The 21,475-nt window shown below is 46.9% G+C and overlaps 10 non-coding genes across 10 annotated transcripts; all 10 read left to right on the plus strand.

Moving 5' to 3' along the window:
• The first annotated feature begins 1,705 nt into the window (after positions 1 to 1,705).
• Positions 1,706 to 1,787, plus strand: trnal-uag (transfer RNA leucine (anticodon UAG)). Its single transcript has one exon. It is a non-coding gene; the product is annotated as a tRNA-Leu (tRNA).
• A 1,950-nt stretch (positions 1,788 to 3,737) lies between these two features.
• trnal-uag (transfer RNA leucine (anticodon UAG)) lies at positions 3,738 to 3,819 on the plus strand. Its single transcript has one exon. It is a non-coding gene; the product is annotated as a tRNA-Leu (tRNA).
• Positions 3,820 to 5,753: 1,934 nt separating this feature from the next.
• Positions 5,754 to 5,835, plus strand: trnal-uag (transfer RNA leucine (anticodon UAG)). Its single transcript has one exon. It is a non-coding gene; the product is annotated as a tRNA-Leu (tRNA).
• Positions 5,836 to 7,767: 1,932 nt separating this feature from the next.
• Positions 7,768 to 7,849, plus strand: trnal-uag (transfer RNA leucine (anticodon UAG)). The gene has a single exon. It is a non-coding gene; the product is annotated as a tRNA-Leu (tRNA).
• A 1,932-nt stretch (positions 7,850 to 9,781) lies between these two features.
• On the plus strand, positions 9,782 to 9,863 carry trnal-uag (transfer RNA leucine (anticodon UAG)). The gene has a single exon. It is a non-coding gene; the product is annotated as a tRNA-Leu (tRNA).
• A 1,934-nt stretch (positions 9,864 to 11,797) lies between these two features.
• Positions 11,798 to 11,879, plus strand: trnal-uag (transfer RNA leucine (anticodon UAG)). The gene has a single exon. It is a non-coding gene; the product is annotated as a tRNA-Leu (tRNA).
• A 1,934-nt stretch (positions 11,880 to 13,813) lies between these two features.
• Positions 13,814 to 13,895, plus strand: trnal-uag (transfer RNA leucine (anticodon UAG)). The gene has a single exon. It is a non-coding gene; the product is annotated as a tRNA-Leu (tRNA).
• Positions 13,896 to 15,828: 1,933 nt separating this feature from the next.
• On the plus strand, positions 15,829 to 15,910 carry trnal-uag (transfer RNA leucine (anticodon UAG)). The gene has a single exon. It is a non-coding gene; the product is annotated as a tRNA-Leu (tRNA).
• Positions 15,911 to 17,841: 1,931 nt separating this feature from the next.
• Positions 17,842 to 17,923, plus strand: trnal-uag (transfer RNA leucine (anticodon UAG)). The gene has a single exon. It is a non-coding gene; the product is annotated as a tRNA-Leu (tRNA).
• A 1,933-nt stretch (positions 17,924 to 19,856) lies between these two features.
• On the plus strand, positions 19,857 to 19,938 carry trnal-uag (transfer RNA leucine (anticodon UAG)). The gene has a single exon. It is a non-coding gene; the product is annotated as a tRNA-Leu (tRNA).
• Positions 19,939 to 21,475: the final 1,537 nt, after the last annotated feature.

Raw genomic sequence — 21,475 nt, forward strand, 5'->3', positions numbered from 1 at the left:
TGTACCACTTTTACATTTTTCTTTCTTCCATTTCTTGCAATCTATCGACCGTGCTCCCCCATTGCTGTCACTCTCGCACCCACCATCTCTCCGTCGTTTCCCCGTTCGCCCTTCCAAACTTGCCGGTTGAACAGCACCTCCCATTCACTCGTGTGCTGCAATCCGATTAATTTAACACGAGTATCTTTTTTTCATTCTAACATATCCAGACAGCGAAAGTTACATTAAGACATGGTTAAGAGAAGATGCATTCTGCAAAAGAAAAGTGTGGGGGAGGGGATCTGGACCCTGACTTCAGGATGAGAGTCAGATGTGTTTTTCATAGCATTAGTCTGAGGAAGATGTGATTAGGAGGGCACATTATTCCTATTGTTCTCTCCTCTTAGAATTATGCAAAATTTCAGGCTCAATGCGTCAGGTTTTTTATCACACTTTATGCTTTACTTACACCAACTTCCTTCTTGCAATAAACACAAGAACCTGCAACACAACTTTCAAAACACTATTTTCGCACCAACAGCAGCTGCAAATGCTGCAAAGTTGCAGCAGCCTTGGCCTTCCCCTTTCTCTCAACGCATTCCTGCAGCGCCGCGTCGCCAGCACCAGATGATGCTCTTGGCCTTTACACTACAGGGAATACCTCCACACAAAATGGAACACCGTTACACAACACGGAGTACCTTTACACAACAGGAAACACATTACTCAATAGCGGACATCTTCACAAAGCACACAAAACCTCTAAAAAAACAGGGAGAATCTGTACACAACAGCGACCATCTTTGCACAAGAGGGAACAATTTTATATTACAGGGAACATTTTTACACGACAGGGAATTTGTTTACACAGCAGAACGCATCTTCATGCATGTCTCTCTCTTCATCTCAGTCTCCGTTTCCCTGTCTGCCTACCTCCCTCTCTGTTTCTCTCGCAGTCTCGATTTTCCCTCAGTCTCTGTCTCTGCTTCGTGTTATTCAGTCTGTCTGTCTCTCTCTCTTTGGCTTCCGCAATGTCTTTCTCTGTCACTCCCTTTGTATGGCCAGAAAGACCCTTGCCGGTTTTTTCTGTGTCCTTTTGTGTCCGTCCCATTGTCGGTGGTGTAATACTGAGTGTCCTTGTGACATTGTGCAGCCAAGTGAGCCTGCATCCACGGGTGCTGCGGGGTCCGGGTCTCTGGGTGGTTTGAGGGCCATGCTACAGTTTTCAACACAGCCTGGATGCTGACATTCGTCTCGCTAACACACAGGCCTGTGAGGCATCGGAACCTAAGCACCAGCCGGGATCCCCGACCAGCCGAAAGCAGAGTGGCGCAGCGGAAGCGTGCTGGGCCCATAACCCAGAGGTCGATGGATCGAAACCATCCTCTGCTAGTCGCATTCTTATTTACACCAGCAATAAAATCCTCTATTGCTTGCAACAATCAAACGCACTTATTTTTATCACACTTTACTTACACCAACTTCCTGCTTGCAATACACAACAGGGATAAATTATGAATGAAATTTACAATGGTTGTGTTCCAGCAAACGTCTATTTATTAGAGTTGCCCTGTGAACACGTAGCTTCTTCTGATCTACTGGGTTGCATCAGAAGTGAGTTTGCCGTCCACGAATTTAATTTCCTTTTGTTTCCCCTGGTATTTACAAGACCATGCCACATTTCAATCACCAGGTACTAGTTTCAGATTGCGTAACGGCTGGATGTGGTAGCGTGGCCGAGCGGTCTAAGGCGCTGGATTTAGGCTCCAGTCTCTTCGGGGTCGTGGGTTCGAATCCCACCGCTGCCAGATATTGCGACATTTCTAAATTTCGTCGCTTCACCAACAGCAGTAAACCGGGCAGGCATGCCGGTTTTGTGTCACCTTTTCCTTCAGTTGCTACATACAGGCAGATCCGATTCGCAGAATTTCCACTGGTCCACAATTGGCCTGAACCCCGCACCGAACAGTATAAACACCGTCACCCAACCAACTTGAATTCAGGCCGTTCACTCACTCGTCTGCACACCTGCTGCCTCTCACTTATTCAGATATGTACCACTTTTACATTTTTCTTTCTTCCATTTCTTGCAATCTATCGACCGTGCTCCCCCATTGCTGTCACTCTCGCACCCACCATCTCTCCGTCGTTTCCCCGTTCGCCCTTCCAAACTTGCCGGTTGAACAGCACCTCCCATTCACTCGTGTGCTGCAATCCGATTAATTTAACACGAGTATCTTTTTTTCATTCTAACATATCCAGACAGCGAAAGTTACATTAAGACATGGTTAAGAGAAGATGCATTCTGCAAAAGAAAAGTGTGGGGGAGGGGATCTGGACCCTGACTTCAGGATGAGAGTCAGATGTGTTTTTCATAGCATTAGTCTGAGGAAGATGTGATTAGGAGGGCACATTATTCCTATTGTTCTCTCCTCTTAGAATTATGCAAAATTTCAGGCTCAATGCGTCAGGTTTTTTATCACACTTTATGCTTTACTTACACCAACTTCCTTCTTGCAATAAACACAAGAACCTGCAACACAACTTTCAAAACACTATTTTCGCACCAACAGCAGCTGCAAATGCTGCAAAGTTGCAGCAGCCTTGGCCTTCCCCTTTCTCTCAACGCATTCCTGCAGCGCCGCGTCGCCAGCACCAGATGATGCTCTTGGCCTTTACACTACAGGGAATACCTCCACACAAAATGGAACACCGTTACACAACACGGAGTACCTTTACACAACAGGAAACACATTACTCAATAGCGGACATCTTGACAAAGCACACAAAACCTCTAAAAAAACAGGGAGAATCTGTACACAACAGCGACCATCTTTGCACAAGAGGGAACAATTTTATATTACAGGGAACATTTTTACACGACAGGGAATTTGTTTACACAGCAGAACGCATCTTCATGCATGTCTCTCTCTTCATCTCAGTCTCCGTTTCCCTGTCTGTCTACCTCCCTCTCTGTTTCTCTCGCAGTCTCGGTTTTCCCTCAGTCTCTGTCTCTGCTTCGTGTTATTCAGTCTGTCTGTCTCTCTCTCTTTGGCTTCCGCAGTGTCTTTCTCTGTCCCTCCCTTTGTATGGCCAGAAAGACCCTTGCCGGTTTTTTCTGTGTCCTTTTGTGTCCGTCCCATTGTCGGTGGTGTAATACTGAGTGTCCTTGTGACATTGTGCAGCCAGGTGAGCCTGCAAACACGGGTGCTGCGGGGTCCGGGTCTCTGGGTGGTTTGAGGGCCATGCTATAGTTTTCAACACAGCCTGGATGCTGACATTCGTCTCGCTAACACACAGGCCTGTGAGGCATCGGAACCTAAGCACCAGCCGGGATCCCCCACCAGCCGAAAGCAGAGTGGCGCAGCGGAAGCGTGCTGGGCCCATAACCCAGAGGTCGATGGATCGAAACCATCCTCTGCTAGTCGCATTCTTATTTACACCAGCAATAAAATCCTCCATTGCTAGCAACAATCAAACGCACTTATTTTTATCACACTTTACTTACACCAACTTCCTGCTTGCAATACACAACAGGGATAAATTATGAATGAAATTTACAATGGTTGTGTTCCAGCAAACGTCTATTTATTAGAGTTGCCCTGTGAACACGTAGCTTCTTCTGATCTACTGGGTTGCATCAGAAGTGAGTTTGCCGTCCACGAATTTAATTTCCTTTTGTTTCCCCTGGTATTGACAAGACCATGCCACATTTCAATCACCAGGTACTAGTTTCAGATTGCGTAACGGCTGGATGTGGTAGCGTGGCCGAGCGGTCTAAGGCGCTGGATTTAGGCTCCAGTCTCTTCGGGGGCGTGGGTTCGAATCCCACCGCTGCCAGATATTGCGACATTTCTAAATTTCGTCGCTTCACCAACAGCAGTAAACCGGGCAGGCATGCCGGTTTTGTGTCACCTTTTCCTTCAGTTGCTACATACAGGCAGATCCGATTCGCAGAATTTCCACTGGTCCACAATTGGCCTGAACCCCGCACCGAACAGTACAAACACCGTTCACTCACTCGTCTGCACACCTGCTGCCTCTCACTTATTCAGATATGCACCACTTTTACATTTATCTTTCTTCCATTTCTTGCAATCTATCGACCGTGCTCCCCCATTGCTGTCACTCTCGCACCCACCATCTCTCCGTCGTTTCCCCGTTCGCCCTTCCAAACTTGCCGGTTGAACAGCACCTCCCAATCACTCGTGTGCTGCAATCCGATTAATTTAACACGAGTATCTTTTTTTCATTCTAACCTATCCAGACAGCGAAAGTTACATTAAGACATGGTTAAGAGAAGATGCATTCTGCAAAAGAAAAGTGTGGGGGAGGGGATCTGGACTCTGACTTCAGGATGAGAGTCAGATGTGTTTTTCATAGCATTAGTCTGAGGAAGATGTGATTTAGGAGGGCACATTATTCCTATTGTTCTCTCCTCTTAGAATAATGCAAAATTTCAGGCTCAATGCGTCAGGTTTTTTATCACACTTTATGCTTTACTTACAGCAACTTCCTTCTTGCAATAAACACAAGAACCTGCAACACAACTTTCAAAACACTTTATTCGCACCAACAGAAGCTGCAAATGCTGCAAAGTTGCAGCAGCCTTGGCCTTCCCCTTTCTCTCAACGCATTCCTGCAGCGCCGCGTCGCCAGCACCAGATGATGCTCTTGGCCTTTACACTACAGGGAATACCTCCACACAAAACGGAACACCGTTACACAACACGGAGTACCTTTACACAACAGGAAACACATTACTCAATAGCGGACATCTTTACAAAGCACACAAAACCTCTAAAAAAACAGGGAGAATCTGTACACAACAGCGACCATCTTTACACAAGAGGGAACAATTTTATATAACAGGGAACATTTTTACACTACAGGGAATTTGTTTACACAGCAGAACGCACCTTCATGCATGTCTCTCTCTTCATCTCAGTCTCCGTTTCCCTGTCTGTCTACCTCCCTCTCTGTTTCTCTCGCAGTCTCGGTTTTCCCTCAGTCTCTGTCTCTGCTTCGTGTTATTCGGTCTGTCTGTCTGTCTCTCTCTCTCTCTCTTTGGTTTCCGCAGTGTCTTTCTCTGTCCCTCCCTTTGTATGGCCAGAAAGACCCTCTCCGGTTTTTTCTGTGTCCTTTTGTGTCCGTCCCATTGTCGGTGGTGTAATACTGAGTGTCCTTGTGACATTGTGCAGCCAAGTGAGCCTGCAAACACGGGTGCTGCGGGGTCCGGGTCTCTGGGTGGTTTGAGGGCCATGCTATAGTTTTCAACAAAGCCTGGATGCTGACATTCGTCTCGCTAACACACAGGCCTGTGAGGCATCGGAACCTAAGCACCAGCCGGGATCCCCCACCAGCCGAAAGCAGAGTGGCGCAGCGGAAGCGTGCTGGGCCCATAACCCAGAGGTCGATGGATCGAAACCATCCTCTGCTAGTCGCATTCTTATTTACACCAGCAATAAAATCCTCCATTGCTAGCAACAATCAAACGCACTTATTTTTATCACACTTTACTTACACCAACTTCCTGCTTGCAATACACAACAGGGATAAATTATGAATGAAATTTACAATGGTTGTGTTCCAGCAAACGTCTATTTATTAGAGTTGCCCTGTGAACACGTAGCTTCTTCTGATCTACTGGGTTGCATCAGAAGTGAGTTTGCCGTCCACGAATTTAATTTCCTTTTGTTTCCCCTGGTATTGACAAGACCATGCCACATTTCAATCACCAGGTACTAGTTTCAGATTGCGTAACGGCTGGATGTGGAAGCGTGGCCGAGCGGTCTAAGGCGCTGGATTTAGGCTCCAGTCTCTTCGGGGGCGTGGGTTCGAATCCCACCGCTGCCAGATATTGCGACATTTCTAAATTTCGTCGCTTCACCAACAGCAGTAAACCGGGCAGGCATGCCGGTTTTGTGTCACCTTTTCCTTCAGTTGCTACATGCAGGCAGATCCGATTCGCAGAATTTCCACTGGTCCACAATTGGCCTGAACCCCGCACCGAACAGTACAAACACCGTTCACTCACTCGTCTGCACACCTGCTGCCTCTCACTTATTCAGATATGCACCACTTTTACATTTATCTTTCTTCCATTTCTTGCAATCTATCGACCGTGCTCCCCCATTGCTGTCACTCTCGCACCCACCATCTCTCCGTCGTTTCCCCGTTCGCCCTTCCAAACTTGCCGGTTGAACAGCACCTCCCAATCACTCGTGTGCTGCAATCCGATTAATTTAACACGAGTATCTTTTTTTCATTCTAACCTATCCAGACAGCGAAAGTTACATTAAGACATGGTTAAGAGAAGATGCATTCTGCAAAAGAAAAGTGTGGGGGAGGGGATCTGGACTCTGACTTCAGGATGAGAGTCAGATGTGTTTTTCATAGCATTAGTCTGAGGAAGATGTGATTTAGGAGGGCACATTATTCCTATTGTTCTCTCCTCTTAGAATTATGCAAAATTTCAGGCTCAATGCGTCAGGTTTTTTATCACACTTTATGCTTTACTTACAGCAACTTCCTTCTTGCAATAAACACAAGAACCTGCAACACAACTTTCAAAACACTTTATTCGCACCAACAGAAGCTGCAAATGCTGCAAAGTTGCAGCAGCCTTGGCCTTCCCCTTTCTCTCAACGCATTCCTGCAGCGCCGCGTCGCCAGCACCAGATGATGCTCTTGGCCTTTACACTACAGGGAATACCTCCACACAAAACGGAACACCGTTACACAACACGGAGTACCTTTACACAACAGCAAACACATTACTCAATAGCGGACATCTTTACAAAGCACACAAAACCTCTAAAAAAACAGGGAGAATCTGTACACAACAGCGACCATCTTTACACAAGAGGGAACAATTTTATATAACAGGGAACATTTTTACACTACAGGGAATTTGTTTACACAGCAGAACGCACCTTCATGCATGTCTCTCTCTTCATCTCAGTCTCCGTTTCCCTGTCTGTCTACCTCCCTCTCTGTTTCTCTCGCAGTCTCGGTTTTCCCTCAGTCTCTGTCTCTGCTTCGTGTTATTCGGCCTGTCTGTCTGTCTGTCTCTCTCTCTTTGGTTTCCGCAGTGTCTTTCTCTGTCCCTCCCTTTGTATGGCCAGAAAGACCCTTGCCGGTTTTTTCTGTGTCCTTTTGTGTCCGTCCCATTGTCGGTGGTGTAATACTGAGTGTCCTTGTGACATTGTGCAGCCAAGTGAGCCTGCAAACACGGGTGCTGCGGGGTCCGGGTCTCTGGATGGTTTGAGGGCCATGCAATAGTTTTCAACACAGCCTGGATGCTGACATTCGTCTCGCAAACACACAGGCCTGTGAGGCATCGGAACCTAAGCACCAGCCGGGATCCCCCACCAGCCGAAAGCAGAGTGGCGCAGCGGAAGCGTGCTGGGCCCAAAGCCCAGAGGTCGATGGATCGAAACCATCCTCTGCTAGTCGCATTCTTATTTACACCAGCAATAAAATCCTCCATTGCTAGCAACAATCAAACGCACTTATTTTTATCACACTTTACTTACACCAACTTCCTGCTTGCAATACACAACAGGGATAAATTATGAATGAAATTTACAATGGTTGTGTTCCAGCAAACGTCTATTTATTAGAGTTGCCCTGTGAACACGTAGCTTCTTCTGATCTACTGGGTTGCATCAGAAGTGAGTTTGCCGTCCACGAATTTAATTTCCTTTTGTTTCCCCTGGTATTGACAAGACCATGCCACATTTCAATCACCAGGTACTAGTTTCAGATTGCGTAACGGCTGGATGTGGTAGCGTGGCCGAGCGGTCTAAGGCGCTGGATTTAGGCTCCAGTCTCTTCGGGGGCGTGGGTTCGAATCCCACCGCTGCCAGATATTGCGACATTTCTAAATTTCGTCGCTTCACCAACAGCAGTAAACCGGGCAGGCATGCTGGTTTTGTGTCACCTTTTCCTTCAGTTGCTACATGCAGGCAGATCCGATTCGCAGAATTTCCACTGGTCCACAATTGGCCTGAACCCCGCACCGAACAGTACAAACACCGTTCACTCACTCGTCTGCACACCTGCTGCCTCTCACTTATTCAGATATGCACCACTTTTACATTTATCTTTCTTCCATTTCTTGCAATCTATCGACCGTGCTCCCCCATTGCTGTCACTCTCGCACCCACCATCTCTCCGTCGTTTCCCCGTTCGCCCTTCCAAACTTGCCGGTTGAACAGCACCTCCCAATCACTCGTGTGCTGCAATCCGATTAATTTAACACGAGTATCTTTTTTTCATTCTAACCTATCCAGACAGCGAAAGTTACATTAAGACATGGTTAAGAGAAGATGCATTCTGCAAAAGAAAAGTGTGGGGGAGGGGATCTGGACTCTGACTTCAGGATGAGAGTCAGATGTGTTTTTCATAGCATTAGTCTGAGGAAGATGTGATTTAGGAGGGCACATTATTCCTATTGTTCTCTCCTCTTAGAATTATGCAAAATTTCAGGCTCAATGCGTCAGGTTTTTTATCACACTTTATGCTTTACTTACAGCAACTTCCTTCTTGCAATAAACACAAGAACCTGCAACACAACTTTCAAAACACTTTATTCGCACCAACAGAAGCTGCAAATGCTGCAAAGTTGCAGCAGCCTTGGCCTTCCCCTTTCTCTCAACGCATTCCTGCAGCGCCGCGTCGCCAGCACCAGATGATGCTCTTGGCCTTTACACTACAGGGAATACCTCCACACAAAACGGAACACCGTTACACAACACGGAGTACCTTTACACAACAGCAAACACATTACTCAATAGCGGACATCTTTACAAAGCACACAAAACCTCTAAAAAAACAGGGAGAATCTGTACACAACAGCGACCATCTTTACACAAGAGGGAACAATTTTATATAACAGGGAACATTTTTACACTACAGGGAATTTGTTTACACAGCAGAACGCACCTTCATGCATGTCTCTCTCTTCATCTCAGTCTCCGTTTCCCTGTCTGTCTACCTCCCTCTCTGTTTCTCTCGCAGTCTCGGTTTTCCCTCAGTCTCTGTCTCTGCTTCGTGTTATTCGGCCTGTCTGTCTGTCTGTCTCTCTCTCTTTGGTTTCCGCAGTGTCTTTCTCTGTCCCTCCCTTTGTATGGCCAGAAAGACCCTTGCCGGTTTTTTCTGTGTCCTTTTGTGTCCGTCCCATTGTCGGTGGTGTAATACTGAGTGTCCTTGTGACATTGTGCAGCCAAGTGAGCCTGCAAACACGGGTGCTGCGGGGTCCGGGTCTCTGGATGGTTTGAGGGCCATGCAATAGTTTTCAACACAGCCTGGATGCTGACATTCGTCTCGCAAACACACAGGCCTGTGAGGCATCGGAACCTAAGCACCAGCCGGGATACCACACCAACTGAAAGCAGAGTGGCGCAGCGGAAGCGTGCTGGGCCCATAACCCAGAGGTCGGTGGATCGAAACCATTCTCTGCTAGTCGAATTCTTATTTACACCAGCAATAAAATCCTCCATTGCTAGCAACAATCAAACGCACTTATTTTTATCACACTTTACTTGCACCAACTTCCTGCTTGCAATACACAACAGGGATAAATTATGAATGAAATTTACAATGGTTGTATTCCAGCAAACGTCTATTTATTAGAGTTGCCCTGTGAACACGTAGCTTCTTCTGATCTACTGGGTTGCATCAGAAGTGAGTTTGCCGTCCACGAATTTAATTTCCTTTTGTTTCCCCTGGTATTGACAAGACCATGCCACATTTCAATCACCAGGTACTAGTTTCAGATTGCGTAACGGCTGGATGTGGTAGCGTGGCCGAGCGGTCTAAGGCGCTGGATTTAGGCTCCAGTCTCTTCGGGGGCGTGGGTTCGAATCCCACCGCTGCCAGATATTGCGACATTTCTAAATTTCGTCGCTTCACCAACAGCAGTAAACCGGGCAGGCATGTCGGTTTTGTGTCACCTTTTCCTTCAGTTGCTACATGCAGGCAGATCCGATTCGCAGAATTTCCACTGGTCCACAATTGGCCTGAACCCCGCACCGAACAGTACAAACACCGTTCACTCACTCGTCTGCACACCTGCTGCCTCTCACTTATTCAGATATGCACCACTTTTACATTTTTCTTTCTTCCATTTCTTGCAATCTATCGACCGTGCTCCCCCATTGCTGTCACTCTCGCACCCACCATCTCTCCGTCGTTTCCCCGTTCGCCCTTCCAAACTTGCCGGTTGAACAGCACCTCCCAATCACTCGTGTGCTGCAATCCGATTAATTTAACACGAGTATCTTTTTTTCATTCTAACCTATCCAGACAGCGAAAGTTACATTAAGACATGGTTAAGAGAAGATGCATTCTGCAAAAGAAAAGTGTGGGGGAGGGGATCTGGACTCTGACTTCAGGATGAGAGTCAGATGTGTTTTTCATAGCATTAGTCTGAGGAAGATGTGATTTAGGAGGGCACATTATTCCTATTGTTCTCTCCTCTTAGAATAATGCAAAATTTCAGGCTCAATGCGTCAGGTTTTTTATCACACTTTATGCTTTACTTACAGCAACTTCCTTCTTGCAATAAACACAAGAACCTGCAACACAACTTTCAAAACACTTTATTCGCACCAACAGAAGCTGCAAATGCTGCAAAGTTGCAGCAGCCTTGGCCTTCCCCTTTCTCTCAACGCATTCCTGCAGCGCCGCGTCGCCAGCACCAGATGATGCTCTTGGCCTTTACACTACAGGGAATACCTCCACACAAAACGGAACACCGTTACACAACACGGAGTACCTTTACACAACAGGAAACACATTACTCAATAGCGGACATCTTTACAAAGCACACAAAACCTCTAAAAAAACAGGGAGAATCTGTACACAACAGCGACCATCTTTACACAAGAGGGAACAATTTTATATAACAGGGAACATTTTTACACTACAGGGAATTTGTTTACACAGCAGAACGCACCTTCATGCATGTCTCTCTCTTCATCTCAGTCTCCGTTTCCCTGTCTGTCTACCTCCCTCTCTGTTTCTCTCGCAGTCTCGGTTTTCCCTCAGTCTCTGTCTCTGCTTCGTGTTATTCGGTCTGTCTGTCTGTCTCTCTCTCTCTCTCTTTGGTTTCCGCAGTGTCTTTCTCTGTCCCTCCCTTTGTATGGCCAGAAAGACCCTCTCCGGTTTTTTCTGTGTCCTTTTGTGTCCGTCCCATTGTCGGTGGTGTAATACTGAGTGTCCTTGTGACATTGTGCAGCCAAGTGAGCCTGCAAACACGGGTGCTGCGGGGTCCGGGTCTCTGGGTGGTTTGAGGGCCATGCTATAGTTTTCAACAAAGCCTGGATGCTGACATTCGTCTCGCTAACACACAGGCCTGTGAGGCATCGGAACCTAAGCACCAGCCGGGATCCCCCACCAGCCGAAAGCAGAGTGGCGCAGCGGAAGCGTGCTGGGCCCATAACCCAGAGGTCGATGGATCGAAACCATCCTCTGCTAGTCGCATTCTTATTTACACCAGCAATAAAATCCTCCATTGCTAGCAACAATCAAACGCACTTATTTTTATCACACTTTACTTACACCAACTTCCTGCTTGCAATACACAACAGGGATAAATTATGAATGAAATTTACAATGGTTGTGTTCCAGCAAACGTCTATTTATTAGAGTTGCCCTGTGAACACGTAGCTTCTTCTGATCTACTGGGTTGCATCAGAAGTGAGTTTGCCGTCCACGAATTTAATTTCCTTTTGTTTCCCCTGGTATTGACAAGACCATGCCACATTTCAATCACCAGGTACTAGTTTCAGATTGCGTAACGGCTGGATGTGGAAGCGTGGCCGAGCGGTCTAAGGCGCTGGATTTAGGCTCCAGTCTCTTCGGGGGCGTGGGTTCGAATCCCACCGCTGCCAGATATTGCGACATTTCTAAATTTCGTCGCTTCACCAACAGCAGTAAACCGGGCAGGCATGCCGGTTTTGTGTCACCTTTTCCTTCAGTTGCTACATGCAGGCAGATCCGATTCGCAGAATTTCCACTGGTCCACAATTGGCCTGAACCCCGCACCGAACAGTACAAACACCGTTCACTCACTCGTCTGCACACCTGCTGCCTCTCACTTATTCAGATATGCACCACTTTTACATTTATCTTTCTTCCATTTCTTGCAATCTATCGACCGTGCTCCCCCATTGCTGTCACTCTCGCACCCACCATCTCTCCGTCGTTTCCCCGTTCGCCCTTCCAAACTTGCCGGTTGAACAGCACCTCCCAATCACTCGTGTGCTGCAATCCGATTAATTTAACACGAGTATCTTTTTTTCATTCTAACCTATCCAGACAGCGAAAGTTACATTAAGACATGGTTAAGAGAAGATGCATTCTGCAAAAGAAAAGTGTGGGGGAGGGGATCTGGACTCTGACTTCAGGATGAGAGTCAGATGTGTTTTTCATAGCATTAGTCTGAGGAAGATGTGATTTAGGAGGGCACATTATTCCTATTGTTCTCTCCTCTTAGAATTATGCAAAATTTCAGGCTCAATGCGTCAGGTTTTTTATCACACTTTATGCTTTACTTACAGCAACTTCCTTCTTGCAATAAACACAAGAACCTGCAACACAACTTTCAAAACACTTTATTCGCACCAACAGAAGCTGCAAATGCTGCAAAGTTGCAGCAGCCTTGGCCTTCCCCTTTCTCTCAACGCATTCCTGCAGCGCCGCGTCGCCAGCACCAGATGATGCTCTTGGCCTTTACACTACAGGGAATACCTCCACACAAAACGGAACACCGTTACACAACACGGAGTACCTTTACACAACAGCAAACACATTACTCAATAGCGGACATCTTTACAAAGCACACAAAACCTCTAAAAAAACAGGGAGAATCTGTACACAACAGCGACCATCTTTACACAAGAGGGAACAATTTTATATAACAGGGAACATTTTTACACTACAGGGAATTTGTTTACACAGCAGAACGCACCTTCATGCATGTCTCTCTCTTCATCTCAGTCTCCGTTTCCCTGTCTGTCTACCTCCCTCTCTGTTTCTCTCGCAGTCTCGGTTTTCCCTCAGTCTCTGTCTCTGCTTCGTGTTATTCGGCCTGTCTGTCTGTCTGTCTCTCTCTCTCTTTGGTTTCCGCAGTGTCTTTCTCTGTCCCTCCCTTTGTATGGCCAGAAAGACCCTTGCCGGTTTTTTCTGTGTCCTTTTGTGTCCGTCCCATTGTCGGTGGTGTAATACTGAGTGTCCTTGTGACATTGTGCAGCCAAGTGAGCCTGCAAACACGGGTGCTGCGGGGTCCGGGTCTCTGGATGGTTTGAGGGCCATGCAATAGTTTTCAACACAGCCTGGATGCTGACATTCGTCTCGCAAACACACAGGCCTGTGAGGCATCGGAACCTAAGCACCAGCCGGGATACCACACCAACTGAAAGCAGAGTGGCGCAGCGGAAGCGTGCTGGGCCCATAACCCAGAGGTCGGTGGATCGAAACCATTCTCTGCTAGTCGAATTCTTATTTACACCAGCAATAAAATCCTCCATTGCTAGCAACAATCAAACGCACTTATTTTTATCACACTTTACTTGCACCAACTTCCTGCTTGCAATACACAACAGGGATAAATTATGAATGAAATTTACAATGGTTGTATTCCAGCAAACGTCTATTTATTAGAGTTGCCCTGTGAACACGTAGCTTCTTCTGATCTACTGGGTTGCATCAGAAGTGAGTTTGCCGTCCACGAATTTAATTTCCTTTTGTTTCCCCTGGTATTGACAAGACCATGCCACATTTCAATCACCAGGTACTAGTTTCAGATTGCGTAACGGCTGGATGTGGTAGCGTGGCCGAGCGGTCTAAGGCGCTGGATTTAGGCTCCAGTCTCTTCGGGGGCGTGGGTTCGAATCCCACCGCTGCCAGATATTGCGACATTTCTAAATTTCGTCGCTTCACCAACAGCAGTAAACCGGGCAGGCATGTCGGTTTTGTGTCACCTTTTCCTTCAGTTGCTACATGCAGGCAGATCCGATTCGCAGAATTTCCACTGGTCCACAATTGGCCTGAACCCCGCACCGAACAGTACAAACACCGTTCACTCACTCGTCTGCACACCTGCTGCCTCTCACTTATTCAGATATGCACCACTTTTACATTTTTCTTTCTTCCATTTCTTGCAATCTATCGACCGTGCTCCCCCATTGCTGTCACTCTCGCACCCACCATCTCTCCGTCGTTTCCCCGTTCGCCCTTCCAAACTTGCCGGTTGAACAGCACCTCCCAATCACTCGTGTGCTGCAATCCGATTAATTTAACACGAGTATCTTTTTTTCATTCTAACCTATCCAGACAGCGAAAGTTACATTAAGACATGGTTAAGAGAAGATGCATTCTGCAAAAGAAAAGTGTGGGGGAGGGGATCTGGACCCTGACTTCAGGATGAGAGTCAGATGTGTTTTTCATAGCATTAGTCTGAGGAAGATGTGATTAGGAGGGCACATTATTCCTATTGTTCTCTCCTCTTAGAATTATGCAAAATTTCAGGCTCAATGCGTCAGGTTTTTTATCACACTTTATGCTTTACTTACAGCAACTTCCTTCTTGCAATAAACACAAGAACCTGCAACACAACTTTCAAAACATTTTATTCGCACCAACAGAAGCTGCAAATGCTGCAAAGTTGCAGCAGCCTTGGCCTTCCCCTTTCTCTCAACGCATTCCTGCAGCGCCGCGTCGCCAGCACCAGATGATGCTCTTGGCCTTTACACTACAGGGAATACCTCCACACAAAACGGAACACCGTTACACAACACGGAGTACCTTTACACAACAGGAAACACATTACTCAATAGCGGACATCTTTACAAAGCACACAAAACCTCTAAAAAAACAGGGAGAATCTGTACACAACAGCGACCATCTTTACACAAGAGGGAACAATTTTATATAACAGGGAACATTTTTACACTACAGGGAATTTGTTTACACAGCAGAACGCACCTTCATGCATGTCTCTCTCTTCATCTCAGTCTCCGTTTCCCTGTCTGTCTACCTCCCTCTCTGTTTCTCTCGCAGTCTCGGTTTTCCCTCAGTCTCTGTCTCTGCTTCGTGTTATTCGGTCTGTCTGTCTGTCTCTCTCTCTCTCTCTTTGGTTTCCGCAGTGTCTTTCTCTGTCCCTCCCTTTGTATGGCCAGAAAGACCCTCTCCGGTTTTTTCTGTGTCCTTTTGTGTCCGTCCCATTGTCGGTGGTGTAATACTGAGTGTCCTTGTGACATTGTGCAGCCAAGTGAGCCTGCAAACACGGGTGCTGCGGGGTCCGGGTCTCTGGGTGGTTTGAGGGCCATGCTATAGTTTTCAACAAAGCCTGGATGCTGACATTCGTCTCGCTAACACACAGGCCTGTGAGGCATCGGAACCTAAGCACCAGCCGGGATCCCCCACCAGCCGAAAGCAGAGTGGCGCAGCGGAAGCGTGCTGGGCCCAAAACCCAGAGGTCGATGGATCGAAACCATCCTCTGCTAGTCGCATTCTTATTTACACCAGCAATAAAATCCTCCATTGCTAGCAACAATCAAACGCACTTATTTTTATCACACTTTACTTACACCAACTTCCTGCTTGCAATACACAACAGGGATAAATTATGAATGAAATTTACAATGGTTGTGTTCCAGCAAACGTCTATTTATTAGAGTTGCCCTGTGAACACGTAGCTTCTTCTGATCTACTGGGTTGCATCAGAAGTGAGTTTGCCGTCCACGAATTTAATTTCCTTTTGTTTCCCCTGGTATTGACAAGACCATGCCACATTTCAATCACCAGGTACTAGTTTCAGATTGCGTAACGGCTGGATGTGGTAGCGTGGCCGAGCGGTCTAAGGCGCTGGATTTAGGCTCCAGTCTCTTCGGGGGCGTGGGTTCGAATCCCACCGCTGCCAGATATTGCGACATTTCTAAATTTCGTCGCTTCACCAACAGCAGTAAACCGGGCAGGCATGCTGGTTTTGTGTCACCTTTTCCTTCAGTTGCTACATGCAGGCAGATCCGATTCGCAGAATTTCCACTGGTCCACAATTGGCCTGAACCCCGCACCGAACAGTACAAACACCGTTCACTCACTCGTCTGCACACCTGCTGCCTCTCACTTATTCAGATATGCACCACTTTTACATTTTTCTTTCTTCCATTTCTTGCAATCTATCGACCGTGCTCCCCCATTGCTGTCACTCTCGCACCCACCATCTCTCCGTCGTTTCCCCGTTCGCCCTTCCAAACTTGCCGGTTGAACAGCACCTCCCAATCACTCGTGTGCTGCAATCCGATTAATTTAACACGAGTATCTTTTTTTCATTCTAACCTATCCAGACAGCGAAAGTTACATTAAGACATGGTTAAGAGAAGATGCATTCTGCAAAAGAAAAGTGTGGGGGAGGGGATCTGGACCCTGACTTCAGGATGAGAGTCAGATGTGTTTTTCATAGCATTAGTCTGAGGAAGATGTGATTAGGAGGGCACATTATTCCTATTGTTCTCTCCTCTTAGAATTATGCAAAATTTCAGGCTCAATGCGTCAGGTTTTTTATCACACTTTATGCTTTACTTACAGCAACTTCCTTCTTGCAATAAACACAAGAACCTGCAACACAACTTTCAAAACACTTTATTCGCACCAACAGAAGCTGCAAATGCTGCAAAGTTGCAGCAGCCTTGGCCTTCCCCTTTCTCTCAACGCATTCCTGCAGCGCCGCGTCGCCAGCACCAGATGATGCTCTTGGCCTTTACACTACAGGGAATACCTCCACACAAAACGGAACACCGTTACACAACACGGAGTACCTTTACACAACAGCAAACACATTACTCAATAGCGGACATCTTTACAAAGCACACAAAACCTCTAAAAAAACAGGGAGAATCTGTACACAACAGCGACCATCTTTACACAAGAGGGAACAATTTTATATAACAGGGAACATTTTTACACTACAGGGAATTTGTTTACACAGCAGAACGCACCTTCATGCATGTCTCTCTCTTCATCTCAGTCTCCGTTTCCCTGTCTGTCTACCTCCCTCTCTGTTTCTCTCGCAGTCTCGGTTTTCCCTCAGTCTCTGTCTCTGCTTCGTGTTATTCGGCCTGTCTGTCTGTCTGTCTCTCTCTCTTTGGTTTCCGCAGTGTCTTTCTCTGTCCCTCCCTTTGTATGGCCAGAAAGACCCTTGCCGGTTTTTTCTGTGTCCTTTTGTGTCCGTCCCATTGTCGGTGGTGTAATACTGAGTGTCCTTGTGACATTGTGCAGCCAAGTGAGCCTGCAAACACGGGTGCTGCGGGGTCCGGGTCTCTGGATGGTTTGAGGGCCATGCAATAGTTTTCAACACAGCCTGGATGCTGACATTCGTCTCGCAAACACACAGGCCTGTGAGGCATCGGAACCTAAGCACCAGCCGGGATACCACACCAACTGAAAGCAGAGTGGCGCAGCGGAAGCGTGCTGGGCCCATAACCCAGAGGTCGGTGGATCGAAACCATTCTCTGCTAGTCGAATTCTTATTTACACCAGCAATAAAATCCTCCATTGCTAGCAACAATCAAACGCACTTATTTTTATCACACTTTACTTGCACCAACTTCCTGCTTGCAATACACAACAGGGATAAATTATGAATGAAATTTACAATGGTTGTATTCCAGCAAACGTCTATTTATTAGAGTTGCCCTGTGAACACGTAGCTTCTTCTGATCTACTGGGTTGCATCAGAAGTGAGTTTGCCGTCCACGAATTTAATTTCCTTTTGTTTCCCCTGGTATTGACAAGACCATGCCACATTTCAATCACCAGGTACTAGTTTCAGATTGCGTAACGGCTGGATGTGGTAGCGTGGCCGAGCGGTCTAAGGCGCTGGATTTAGGCTCCAGTCTCTTCGGGGGCGTGGGTTCGAATCCCACCGCTGCCAGATATTGCGACATTTCTAAATTTCGTCGCTTCACCAACAGCAGTAAACCGGGCAGGCATGTCGGTTTTGTGTCACCTTTTCCTTCAGTTGCTACATGCAGGCAGATCCGATTCGCAGAATTTCCACTGGTCCACAATTGGCCTGAACCCCGCACCGAACAGTACAAACACCGTTCACTCACTCGTCTGCACACCTGCTGCCTCTCACTTATTCAGATATGCACCACTTTTACATTTTTCTTTCTTCCATTTCTTGCAATCTATCGACCGTGCTCCCCCATTGCTGTCACTCTCGCACCCACCATCTCTCCGTCGTTTCCCCGTTCGCCCTTCCAAACTTGCCGGTTGAACAGCACCTCCCAATCACTCGTGTGCTGCAATCCGATTAATTTAACACGAGTATCTTTTTTTCATTCTAACCTATCCAGACAGCGAAAGTTACATTAAGACATGGTTAAGAGAAGATGCATTCTGCAAAAGAAAAGTGTGGGGGAGGGGATCTGGACCCTGACTTCAGGATGAGAGTCAGATGTGTTTTTCATAGCATTAGTCTGAGGAAGATGTGATTAGGAGGGCACATTATTCCTATTGTTCTCTCCTCTTAGAATTATGCAAAATTTCAGGCTCAATGCGTCAGGTTTTTTATCACACTTTATGCTTTACTTACAGCAACTTCCTTCTTGCAATAAACACAAGAACCTGCAACACAACTTTCAAAACATTTTATTCGCACCAACAGAAGCTGCAAATGCTGCAAAGTTGCAGCAAACTTGGCCTTCCCCTTTCTCTCAACGCATTCCTGCAGCGCCGCGTCGCCAGCACCAGATGATGCTCTTGGCCTTTACACTACAGGGAATACCTCCACACAAAACGGAACACCGTTACACAACACGGAGTACCTTTACACAACAGGAAACACATTACTCAATAGCGGACATCTTTACAAAGCACACAAAACCTCTAAAAAAACAGGGAGAATCTGTACACAACAGCGACCATCTTTACACAAGAGGGAACAATTTTATATAACAGGGAACATTTTTACACTACAGGGAATTTGTTTACACAGCAGAACGCACCTTCATGCATGTCTCTCTCTTCATCTCAGTCTCCGTTTCCCTGTCTGTCTACCTCCCTCTCTGTTTCTCTCGCAGTCTCGGTTTTCCCTCAGTCTCTGTCTCTGCTTCGTGTTATTCGGTCTGTCTGTCTGTCTCTCTCTCTCTCTCTTTGGTTTCCGCAGTGTCTTTCTCTGTCCCTCCCTTTGTATGGCCAGAAAGACCCTCTCCGGTTTTTTCTGTGTCCTTTTGTGTCCGTCCCATTGTCGGTGGTGTAATACTGAGTGTCCTTGTGACATTGTGCAGCCAAGTGAGCCTGCAAACACGGGTGCTGCGGGGTCCGGGTCTCTGGGTGGTTTGAGGGCCATGCTATAGTTTTCAACAAAGCCTGGATGCTGACATTCGTCTCGCTAACACACAGGCCTGTGAGGCATCGGAACCTAAGCACCAGCCGGGATCCCCCACCAGCCGAAAGCAGAGTGGCGCAGCGGAAGCGTGCTGGGCCCAAAACCCAGAGGTCGATGGATCGAAACCATCCTCTGCTAGTCGCATTCTTATTTACACCAGCAATAAAATCCTCCATTGCTAGCAACAATCAAACGCACTTATTTTTATCACACTTTACTTACACCAACTTCCTGCTTGCAATACACAACAGGGATAAATTATGAATGAAATTTACAATGGTTGTGTTCCAGCAAACGTCTATTTATTAGAGTTGCCCTGTGAACACGTAGCTTCTTCTGATCTACTGGGTTGCATCAGAAGTGAGTTTGCCGTCCACGAATTTAATTTCCTTTTGTTTCCCCTGGTATTGACAAGACCATGCCACATTTCAATCACCAGGTACTAGTTTCAGATTGCGTAACGGCTGGATGTGGTAGCGTGGCCGAGCGGTCTAAGGCGCTGGATTTAGGCTCCAGTCTCTTCGGGGGCGTGGGTTCGAATCCCACCGCTGCCAGATATTGCGACATTTCTAAATTTCGTCGCTTCACCAACAGCAGTAAACCGGGCAGGCATGCTGGTTTTGTGTCACCTTTTCCTTCAGTTGCTACATGCAGGCAGATCCGATTCGCAGAATTTCCACTGGTCCACAATTGGCCTGAACCCCGCACCGAACAGTACAAACACCGTTCACTCACTCGTCTGCACACCTGCTGCCTCTCACTTATTCAGATATGCACCACTTTTACATTTTTCTTTCTTCCATTTCTTGCAATCTATCGACCGTGCTCCCCCATTGCTGTCACTCTCGCACCCACCATCTCTCCGTCGTTTCCCCGTTCGCCCTTCCAAACTTGCCGGTTGAACAGCACCTCCCAATCACTCGTGTGCTGCAATCCGATTAATTTAACACGAGTATCTTTTTTTCATTCTAACCTATCCAGACAGCGAAAGTTACATTAAGACATGGTTAAGAGAAGATGCATTCTGCAAAAGAAAAGTGTGGGGGAGGGGATCTGGACCCTGACTTCAGGATGAGAGTCAGATGTGTTTTTCATAGCATTAGTCTGAGGAAGATGTGATTAGGAGGGCACATTATTCCTATTGTTCTCTCCTCTTAGAATTATGCAAAATTTCAGGCTCAATGCGTCAGGTTTTTTATCACACTTTATGCTTTACTTACAGCAACTTCCTTCTTGCAATAAACACAAGAACCTGCAACACAACTTTCAAAACACTTTATTCGCACCAACAGAAGCTGCAAATGCTGCAAAGTTGCAGCAGCCTTGGCCTTCCCCTTTCTCTCAACGCATTCCTGCAGCGCCGCGTCGCCAGCACCAGATGATGCTCTTGGCCTTTACACTACAGGGAATACCTCCACACAAAACGGAACACCGTTACACAACACGGAGTACCTTTACACAACAGGAAACACATTACTCAATAGCGGACATCTTTACAAAGCACACAAAACCTCTAAAAAAACAGGGAGAATCTGTACACAACAGCGACCATCTTTACACAAGAGGGAACAATTTTATATAACAGGGAACATTTTTACACTACAGGGAATTTGTTTACACAGCAGAACGCACCTTCATGCATGTCTCTCTCTTCATCTCAGTCTCCGTTTCCCTGTCTGTCTACCTCCCTCTCTGTTTCTCTCGCAGTCTCGGTTTTCCCTCAGTCTCTGTCTCTGCTTCGTGTTATTCGGTCTGTCTGTCTGTCTCTCTCTCTCTCTCTTTGGTTTCCGCAGTGTCTTTCTCTGTCCCTCCCTTTGTATGGCCAGAAAGACCCTCTCCGGTTTTTTCTGTGTCCTTTTGTGTCCGTCCCATTGTCGGTGGTGTAATACTGAGTGTCCTTGTGACATTGTGCAGCCAAGTGAGCCTGCAAACACGGGTGCTGCGGGGTCCGGGTCTCTGGGTGGTTTGAGGGCCATGCTATAGTTTTCAACAAAGCCTGGATGCTGACATTCGTCTCGCTAACACACAGGCCTGTGAGGCATCGGAACCTAAGCACCAGCCGGGATCCCCCACCAGCCGAAAGCAGAGTGG

The sequence above is a fragment of the Somniosus microcephalus genome, unplaced genomic scaffold, assembly GCF_052327205.1.
Source record: "Somniosus microcephalus isolate GS21.2 unplaced genomic scaffold, FLI_Smic_1.0 unresolved_chr3, whole genome shotgun sequence".
Taxonomy (NCBI): domain Eukaryota; kingdom Metazoa; phylum Chordata; class Chondrichthyes; order Squaliformes; family Somniosidae; genus Somniosus; species Somniosus microcephalus.